This window comes from Triticum dicoccoides, chromosome 4A, assembly GCF_002162155.2.
Source record: "Triticum dicoccoides isolate Atlit2015 ecotype Zavitan chromosome 4A, WEW_v2.0, whole genome shotgun sequence".
Lineage (NCBI taxonomy): Eukaryota > Viridiplantae > Streptophyta > Magnoliopsida > Poales > Poaceae > Triticum > Triticum dicoccoides.
In genome coordinates, this window is record NC_041386.1 from 223,696,754 (window position 1) to 223,707,938 (window position 11,185).

An 11,185-nucleotide genomic window follows, 5' to 3' on the forward strand; every position below is an offset into this window, starting at 1 on the left:
GCATCGAACGTGTCGGTCATCAGCGAGTGAATCCAGGCTGTAGCACTGGGCTAGCAGGACTCCGGTGAACCGGGCTGTAGCGGGCTAACAGGAATCCGGTATTCATCGCGTGACATTTCCCCGAAGGGACAGACACAGGAACGAAGAAGGACACATGCCGGCCAGCCTAAGTGTTCCGGAGCAGTAGCAAGCTACCATGGCTCGGTGGAAACACTAGGAGACATTTCCCGGTAAGAGAGGCTACTAAAGATAAACAACTAGATGGTCAGAACCCACACATACCAAGCATTTCAATAACATACACACAATATGCTCGATATGTGCAAATACAACATGGCATCACAACATGACTCTACGACTCAAGTAATTTATTCAATAGGCTCCGAGGAGCGAGATATTACAAACATGGGTCTCATGACCCAACATTCAGAGCATACAAATCAAAGCACAAGCGGAAGCTATCATGTCTGAGTACAGACATCTATAAATGAAAAAGGCTGAGAAGCCTGACTATCTACCAAATCCTGCCGAGGGCACAAGATCGTAGCTGAGGTAACAAGCTAAACGTCGAAGTCCATGTGGAACTACTAGTGAGACTGAAGTCTCTCTGCAAAAACATAAAATAGGCAAACGTGAGTACAAATGTACCCAGCAAGACTTACATCAGAACTAACTACATATGCATCATTATAACAAGGGGATGGTGGGGTTTAACTGCAGCAAGCCAGCTTTGACTCGATGGCTATCCTAAACTACGACTGCAAGCAACTCTTTTGAGGTGGCGCACATGAGTCCACATATTCACCATATCAATACACCACTATGGATCCACTCCCGTCTCCCTACGAGAGCGCCATCCATAGCACTCACGCTTATCTTGCGTATTTTAGAGTATCCACTTTCACTTGTCTATGAACTGATATAAGCAACCCAGAAGTCCTTTACCGTGGACACGGCTATTCGAATAGATGATGTTAACCCTGCAGGGGTGTACTTCTTCATACATGTTTCCACCACTTAGCGTCTGCACACGACATGTGCTCGGCAGACTTCAAGCGAAAGCCGACGTGGGTGTAGACCACGACCTACCTAAACACTCAAGTCTCTAGTCCAGGTTTATCGCCTATTCGGGTTCCATCCATGAGGAGATCCGGCCGGAGTTTCACTCACAGCCCCAAACGATGTGAACAGGGTTCCGTGACACCAAACGGGCGCCCGGTATACCCGGCCACGTGCCTACCGCATCACAGCCCACCCCTACGGTCAGCGCTGTCCACGGCCTCCAGCATACTACAAACACCAGAAACTACTTGCAACTCCTGGACAGAGGACAAGGGTGAATAAGAAGTCAAGCGGGGTCATATTTCAGGGCCCAATGTATGGTAGTAGCTGAATCATGGATCACAAACACAGAACTTAGTTCCTGAGGACGGCTTCAATGAGACAACCCACCATGTACTCCTACATGGCCTCTCACCGATACCTTTTACCAAATCGTGTTCACACACTTAGCTCACACATAGTAGGACATGTTCACACACCTCTGATTCATCCCCGATGAATCAGACCTGACTCAACTCTAAGCAGTAGCAGGCATGACAAACAAACATGAATGAGTAGGCACAATAGGGCTCAAACAACTCCTACTCATACTAGTGGGTTTCATCTATTTACTGTGGAATGACAGGTCATGCAAAGGATAAAGGGGTTCAGCTACCGCAGCAAGTAACAGATGAATCGTTGTTGTCCTAATGCAGTAAAAGAGAGCAGGAGCGAGAGAGTGGGATTGTATCGGAATGAACAAGGGGGTTTTTCTTGCCTGGCACTTTTGAAGATAACATTGAGTCTTCATCAGTGTCAACGATCACATCATCGGTACAACGTCTACCGAGGGAGAACAACACCGGCAAACACAGAAGAAACACGATCAATGCAATGCACAATATGATGCATGCTTATTACATGGCAATATGAATGTGTTTTGAGCTAATTCAACTAGCAACAGATTAAATGGGGTTGGTTTGAATACAAGATTCAAATTCAAACTCCATATGTGATTATTCAAATGTCATTTAATTGATTTGTGCTATACATCAGCTATAAGTTGTTCTAACATGCATTAAAATGGTACAGATGGATTCCTTGAATTTTTCTGATAATTTTTCATATATAAATTATTTAATTTGGGGTTACGGTTGAATTTCTATGATTTATTGAAGTTTAGGGCATTTTATGAAATTTCCTGAAATAATAATAAATCCAGAAATGATTTATGGCGTCAGCACCACGTCACTGTGACGTCAGCAGAGTCAACTGGGCGCCCCAGGTCAAACCTGACCAGTGGGGTCCACTGGTCAGTGACTGAGGAACTAATCCCGGTCAAACCCAGTGCTGACTGGGGTTTGACCAGGGGTGGGGCCTACTGTCAGTGGCTGTAGGTGGTTTAGTTAGTTGGATTAGCTCCTAATGACGGAGCCACGTCAGCTCCCGCCGGAGTTTCGCCGGCGACGACCACGGAGCACGGCGGGGGCACGCCGGACTTGTGCTAGGGCATCGGATTCGCGCGCTGAGGGCACCGGGGCGTAGCCCGGGCTCTCCCGCATCTGATGGGGTAGGTGGGAGGCTGCGGGGACGCCGGGGCTCGTCGGAACGGAGCTCGCGGCGGCGCCGGAGTTCGGGTGGTAACGGGCGCGAGGCCCTGGTGGGGTTTTGGACAAGCTGAGCTGCGCATGGGCTTCCTGTGAGCCCCACGAGCTCAAAGCCGTGCTCGGACGCGACCGAAACAAGCCATGGCCACGACGGCAACATGGCCGGCGGCAGCGAGCTCCGTTTGCGGTGAGACGGCGGGTGCAGCATAGGGGCGAGCGAATGGAGAGAGGGGAAACACGACGGGGCTCACCGCGATGACGACGGAACGCTCGGCGAGGTCGGGGAGGGTCCGGAGCCGACGAATTTGACGGTGATGGCCGGTGGGTCCGAGGTAGAAGACAAGCCCGGTGAGGTCGTTCGGGGGCTTCTGGAGGGGCGTGGCTCGGTGAGGTGGGTCGAGGACGGAGTGGCGGAGCTCCTGAGCTCAGCGGGAGGGCGAGGGGTGGCCGGTGGCTGCGGCAATCGGCGTCGGCGGCGATGGTGGTGTGTCGGTGGTGCCGCGGGAGAGAGCAGAGAAGGGGGGGAGGAGTACAGAGGGAGTGAGAAGGGCCAGGGGCTGCATGGCGTCGCGGACGGAGTCCAGGGCGACGAGGGGAAGGCGGCAAGCAGGAGGTGGCCGGGGCATCGCTAGCGCTCACCACCGAGCTGCTTGTGTGCGAGGGGAGGAAGACGACAGGAAAAGGGTGGGCTGGGTCGCGCTGGAGGAGCTGGGCCAGGTAAGTGGGCTGAGGTGAGCGCCAGGTAGTCCTCTGCTCTTTCTATTTCTGTTTTTATTTATCTATTTTGTTCTGTGTTGTTTTAGTTTAGTAAAATACTAAACCATTTTATAAAATCCTGAAAATAGTTATGTGGCTAGAGCTAAAATATACCAAACCACATAAAAATGTTCCAGTATTATTGGACATATATTATTTATATATCAAATATATATCCAATGCAAATAGTTATTGAATTAATTCAAAGGCCCCAAAATAAATGTTTCAGTCACTCCAAAAATATTGGTTTGCATTTTATTCTTGCCAATATTTTTCAAAGCTGAAAAGGAACATTTCCTTGGAAGCATTTTAAGCAATTTTTAATGTTGATCATCATTTTTAGAAGGTTTCTGAGGCTTAGAAAATCCCTCAATTCAAATTTCATTTGAATTAAAACATGATGCTCACATGAGGTCTAGCCTAGTGCATAACAGGACCAGGGATGTGACAACTCAACCCCACGAACAAAAATCTCGTCCTGAGATTCAAGCGTAGGGTAAGGTGAAGGGGGAGCGCAAACTAGCACAATCTTCACGATCCAGGTTGCACTTCATAAGAACCTTGATTCGATCACCATCTTTGTCTCGAAGTCTTCCTCTGAGAACTCCAACTACCATGTCAGCGAGAGGAAAGGGAAGACCCTAAAAGAATCGTTCTTCTCGAAGGTCGAACAACTCAGGATTAACTCTCGAAATGAGACATAGCAACATCTCTCGGGCTGAGAGACGAAGCACACATCCATAGCAATGGAGTGAAGCAGATGACAAAGGTTCACTAGGTAGACAACAAATCCAGACTTAAGAATGTGGTGATCGGTTGTCAACGTAGCGAGGAGTTGAATTGCCATGATACCATAACGATGCACCTTAGGGAAGGTGACTCGTAGAAATATCCCCTTAAGTGGCAAAAAGAATTACCTTTGATTCAAAGATCATTGAAACTCTTTATACCAGCTTAAGGAAATTCTCGAGCGATCGTTTGGAGGGGGGTCGGTAGAATGGCATACTCGGACTTGGATGATGTGGATTACCTTGTTGAAGACAACGTAATGGATGAATTTGCTTACCACCGTAAATGGAAGAGACTCATGGTAGAATGGCACATTGGCGGTGCAAGCTGGGAACAAAACGCAAATGCTGGGAATGATTCTGGTAACTGGGGGAAGAACCCAACAATAGAGAGTGAATTCACTGTTTGAAAGGGTCATAGCATTGTCGAGGAAGCTGAGAGGAATCCGAGTTAGTGCCGATGACAACACGTAGCGCTTGTGCGTGCTCTCAAGAACTTGAGCATTTCCATATTCATCAGGGTTTTACCAATATCCGTGTCAAGGATCCTGGCAACACAACTTGCTACCACGATGAATGATGATGGATGATGCAGATGCAAAGGAAGATAACACTTTCTTAGATTTCACCCTTGGTGGGGCCAAGGAAATAAAATTTGGATGATCGACCGAGAGACATTTAGCACTCCGCTTCTAATGTTCTCCTTGATGTGCTAGTGTATCCCATTCATTGAAATGGTTTGGTATCTAGAACATCAAGTAAAAAGGTCGGACTTCGGGAGCACAAAAATCCCTAAGGAACAACTACTAGAATAAGTTCTACGAGATCCTTATGGGGAGGTGGCCAACTTCCTCAATCAAGATATTATAATAACAGGTCTTCCGGCTGGGTGTGTTGGCCACGACATCCACTTTACCGGTTTCCGAGGGACCGATATTATAGTTTTTGGGAAATGTTCCAAACCATCATATCTGCCTGAGATTCAGATCTGGTTGGTGTCAGGATATTCCAGACTCATCGAGTCTAGGAAGAAAAACGAAAGTTTGCAACACAAATCGACGAGATGACGTTGCGATATTCTCGGGAATGAGCTACAATAGCAAGCTCCAAAACATGAGCTGGTTCTGCTACAAACATGTGAACACGCTGTCCCAGACAAACATGACCACGTGGTAGTCTTATAATAAAACACTACCGAGTTCAGGTGGGGAACCATCAACGAGGATATCAAAATCCTTGCATAAGGCATGCTCTTAAGAAGGAACTTCTTCTCCTTGAACAAATCAATCAGTGGCTTGGTGTGCTCGGAACACATATGGAATGAAGGTTGCAAGTCTCCAGAGCACAGAATACTTCGCACGTATGCATGACTGACTTGGGATGATTCCAGAGGAAGCAAAACTAACTTTCTCAAATCCACGGCGGCAACTTTCACCAAATGCACGTGTATAAGAGGAAGTCACTCCTTTCATCAAACAAATACTTCATGAGCTAGCATGAAGATAATGCTTTCAAAAGTTTCCAACACTAACTTATTGTCCAACAAGATCTTGGAGAAGATAAAATGATGTTGATGGGCTCAACAACAAATCATTGAGATTTCCATGAAGATGGAATTCCACGACTTGGTGAACAAGGTGATAGCATTGGTCAGACCAAAGATGTAGTGGTGTATGCTCGAGGGATCAACCACGAGTAAGACAACATTACGAATATCGTTGGTTCGGATTTGATTTGAGAATAGCCCATACTCAAATCAAAGTTTTGGCAAGACAACAGCTCCAGCAACTGGTCTCAAGGATCAATTGATGAAGATACCATCTTTCTTCAACACACACTACACAAGAATATCCCTTTGGAACGAACTAAGTCAGACAAGCTTTTATCTTCCAACTCTCCAAGTTGTTGTCTAGCTTAACCAACTAGCTCAGGGATATCTAACACCGATTCTTGGAAAAAAAGTGGTTTATTGGAAAACCAACTTGATCACGAGCTCAACATAACAGTCAAGTGACAACCTGGTGATACTTTCGAGAAGATATTCGGAAAATCACGAACCACCGATATGTTACTAAGCTCGAGAACAATCTTGCTTTTCAGGGCAAGACGATATGATCAAATGAGCGAGGACTTGACAAAATCCTAACTCATCAATTAAAATGTGCACCAGGAAGATGGACAAGGTAGCACGATCAATCTTAGAATGATGATTCAAGAACCAACACGTTAAGAATGAGGTTATTGTCCATTTAACTACCAAGCAACAAGGTTGCTAGGAGTATTGATTTCACACATCACAATTCATTTGTCGGTATTCCGGTTGCATCAACACGAGGACCGAGGAATGACAATGATGGCAAGAAGTATCACTGTACCAAGAGTTCATAGGATGGTGTGCAATTCCTATAACAATCCCGATATAAAGATGGTAATACTCCAAGGTAGAACAGAGCAAAAGCTGGATTGGCATTTTGATCTGCGGAGCACAACTTCTTTGACCCAATCCTGGATATGGAAGAGGTACTGGAGTTTGTTTCTCCTGGTCATTCTACGATAGAATGGCTTGACGGACCACAAGAGTAATAGGCATCGATAAACTAACGCACGCATACTCTTGACTATCAATTGATAGACGAAGGTCAGTAGACAACTAAAGAGGGACAACTCAAAGGAACATATAACTTTTCGAGTTGTGGAGGCATGGATTAGCATGTCGAACGATTTCAACATAATTCTTCTGGATAACCCATGCAGAAAGGTTGAGCTGGCAGAGTCACAATATAGCATGGAGAACTCATCGAGAGCTCTCTTGTTGTCATCTTTTGGTTCAGAAGAACTCCTGCCAAGAATGGTTCATGGTAATTGGAAGAAGGATGTACCATGAACCTCGAGGACTATTGCAAAGGTTACTAATAACCTAAGGGAACTAGCAAACACTATCAACATGAAGTAAGTAGAGTGAATCTCGGGTTCAAGAACCCAGGAATAGAATACCTACTACTAAGTAGCATCACGGAATGCTTTCAAGAATAAAGGCCAGAAGCATCACACTGGGAACACAAAACGTTGCTAGATTACTAGGTGACTCCCTAAAACACCTAGGGTCATAATAATAGCTCCAACATATATGTCAAGGCAATAGAATACCTCAACTCAACAATTAGTGTGATTGAGCTGGCATAAAGGAACATCGAAACAAGAGGGAAAGGATTTTGCAAATGCATCAGACTATTTAGAAACCTGGGATGACTCGGACAGCATAACGGCTATAAATGCTCAAAAAGATTTGAGACATTCACAAAAATGGTGGCATAACCACTCAGAAGCACAATATCAAGGTTTCGAGATCGTCAGTAACATACAGAAGTAGTAGGAACTGAACAGAGGCTTAAGTCCAACAATTCTATAAGTCTACAGATTAGTAACACGTGATCCTGATAGAAAGAAGAGATAGCCTAGTTCTTAATCCCCGTAGGAAAGATAAGATGATGACTCAGATCAGAAGGGCATAAGGTATAAGGAGTAAAAGAGCCTTACGTTCCATCCCACAATCAATTCCCTTATATAACTAAAGAATTTCTAGACTCAACTTCGACCAGTTTGGCTTGGTAATCCTACAGGTAGTCAAGCTCTGATACCAACGCTGTCAGGACCCCGACTCAATGCCACATCGATCTAGCATGTAACACCTCATATCACTTTGCGGCCTCACGCACTGTATTCCCACGGGTGTCGCCTTACCTTTGCCCGGGACCGTTTGCGCCTTTTGGCACACGTATATGATAGTGTCGCTAGCATCCATATGATAAGGAGCCCGGGCTGACATGGCTAGTCGTAAACCCAAAGTGGCATAGACTTACAGGGACAGGCATCCATGACCCAGCATTGAACGTGTCGGTCATCAGCGAGTGAATCCAGGCTGTAGCACTGGGCTAGCAGGACTCCGGTGAACCGGGCTGTAGCGGGCTAACAGGACTCCGGTATTCATCGCGTGACATTTCCCCGAAGGGACAGACACAGGAACGAAGAAGGACACATGCCGGCCAGCCTAAGTGTTCCGGAGCAGTAGCAAGCTACCATGGCTCTGTGGAAACACTAGGAGACATTTCCCGGTAAGAGAGGCTACTAAAGATAAACAACTAGATGGTCAGAACCCACACATACCAAGCATTTCAATAACATACACACAATATGCTTGATATGTGCAAATACAACATGGCATCACAACATGACTCTACGACTCAAGTAATTTATTCAATAGGCTCCGAGGAGCGAGATATTACAAACATGGGTCTCATGACCCAACATTCAGAGCATACAAATCAAAGCACAAGCGGAAGCTATCATGTCTGAGTACAGACATCTATAAATGAAAAAGGCTGAGAAGCCTGACTATCTACCAAATCCTGCCGAGGGCACAAGATCGTAGCTGAGGTAACAAGCTAAACGTCGAAGTCCACGTGGAACTACTAGTGAGACTGAAGTCTCTCTGCAAAAACATAAAATAGGCAAACGTGAGTACAAATGTACCCAGCAAGACTTACATCAGAACTAACTACATATGCATCATTATCAACAAGGGGATGGTGGGGTTTAACTGCAGCAAGCCAGCTTTGACTCGGTGGCTATCCTAAACTACGACTGCAAGCAACTCTTTTGAGGTGGCGCACACGAGTCCACATATTCACCATATCAATACACCACTATGGATCCACTCCCGTCTCCCTACGAGAGCGCCATCCATAGCACTCACGCTTATCTTGCGTATTTTAGAGTATCCACTTTCACTTGTCTATGAACTGATATAAGCAACCCAGAAGTCCTTTACCGCGGACACGGCTATTCGAATAGATGATGTTAACCCTGCAGGGGTGTACTTCTTCATACATGTTTCCACCACTTAGCGTCTACACACGACATGTGCTCGGCAGACTTCAAGCGAAAGCCGACGTGGGTGTAGACCACGACCTACCTAAACACTCAAGTCTCTAGTCCAGGTTTATCGCCTATTCGGGTTCCATCCATGAGGAGATCCGGCCGGAGTTTCGCTCACAGCCCCAAACGATGTGAACAGGGTTCCGTGACACCAAACGGGCGCCCGGTATACCCGGCCACGTGCCTACCGCATCACAGCCCACCCCTACGGTCAGCGCTGTCCACGGCCTCCAGCATACTACAAACACCAGAAACTACTTGCAACTCCTGGACAGAGGACAAGGGTGAATAAGAAGTCAAGCGGGGTCATATTTCAGGGCCCAATGTATGGTAGTAGCTGAATCATGGATCACAAACACAGAACTCAGTTCCTGAGGACGGCTTCAATGAGACAACCCACAATGTACTCCTACATGGCCTCTCACCGATACCTTTTACCAAATCGTGTTCACACACTTAGCTCACACATAGTAGGACATGTTCACACACCTCTGATTCATCCCCGATGAATCAGACCTGACTCAACTCTAAGCAGTAGCAGGCATGACAAACAAACATGAATGAGTAGGCACAACAGGGCTCAAACAACTCCTACTCATACTAGTGGGTTTCATCTATTTACTGTGGAATGACAGGTCATGCAAAGGATAAAGGGGTTCAGCTACCGCAGCAAGTAACAGATGAATCGTTGTTGTCCTAATGCAGTAAAAGAGAGCAGGAGCGAGAGAGTGGGATTGTATCGGAATGAACAAGGGGGTTTTGCTTGCCTGGCACTTTTGAAGATAACATTGAGTCTTCATCAGTGTCAACGATCACATCATCGGTACAACGTCTACCGAGGGAGAACAACACCGGCAAACACAGAAGAAACACAATCAATGCAATGCACAATATGATGCATGCTTATTACATGGCAATATGAATGTGTTTTGAGCTAATGCAACTAGCAACAGATTAAATGGGGTTGGTTTGAATACAAGATTCAAATTCAAACTCCATATGTGATTATTCAAATGTCATTTAATTGATTTGTGCTATACAGCAGCTATAAGTTGTTCTAACATGCATGAAAATGGTACAGATGGATTCCTTGAATTTTTCTGATAATTTTTCATATATAAATTATTTAATTTGGGGTTACGGTTGAATTTCTATGATTTATTGAAGTTTAGGGCATTTTCTGAAATTTCCTGAAATAATAATAAATCCAGAAATGATTTATGGCGTCAGCACCACGTCACGGTGACGTCAGCAGAGTCAACTGGGCGCCCCAGGTCAAACCTGACCAGTGGGGTCCACTGGTCAGTGACTCAGGAACTAATCCCGGTCAAACCCAGTGCTGACTGGGGTTTGACCAGGGGTGGGGCCTACTGTCAGTGGCTGTAGGTGGTTTAGTTAGTTGGATTAGCTCCTAATGACGGAGCCACGTCAGCTCCCGCCAGAGTTTCGCCGGCGACGACCACGGAGCACGGCGGGGGCACGCCAGACTTGCGCTAGGGCATCGGATTCGCGCGCTGAGGGCACCGGGGCGTAGCCCGGGCTCTCCCGCATCTGATGGGGTAGGTGGGAGGCTGCGGGGACACCGGGGCTCGTCGGAACGGAGCTCGCGGCGGCGCCGGAGTTCGGGTGGTAACGGGCGCGAGGCCCTGGTGGGGTTTTGGACAAGCTGAGCTGCGCATGGGCTTCCTGTGAGCCCCACGAGCTCAAAGCCGTGCTCGGACGCGACCGAAACAAGCCATGGCCGCGACGGCAACATGGCCGGCGGCAGCGAGCTCCGGTTGCGGTGAGACGGCGGGTGCAGCATAGGGGCGAGCGAATGGAGAGAGGGGAAACACGACGGGGCTCACCGCGATGACGACGGAACGCTCGGCGTGGTCGGGGAGGGTCCGGAGCCGACGAATTTGACGATGATGGCCGGCGGGTCCGAGGTAGAAGACGAGCCCGGTGAGGTCGTTCAGGGGCTTCTGGAGGGGCGTGGCTCGGTGAGGTGGGTCGAGGACGGAGTGGCAGAGCTCCTGAGCTCATCGGGGGGCGAGGGGTGGCCGGTGGCTGCGGCAA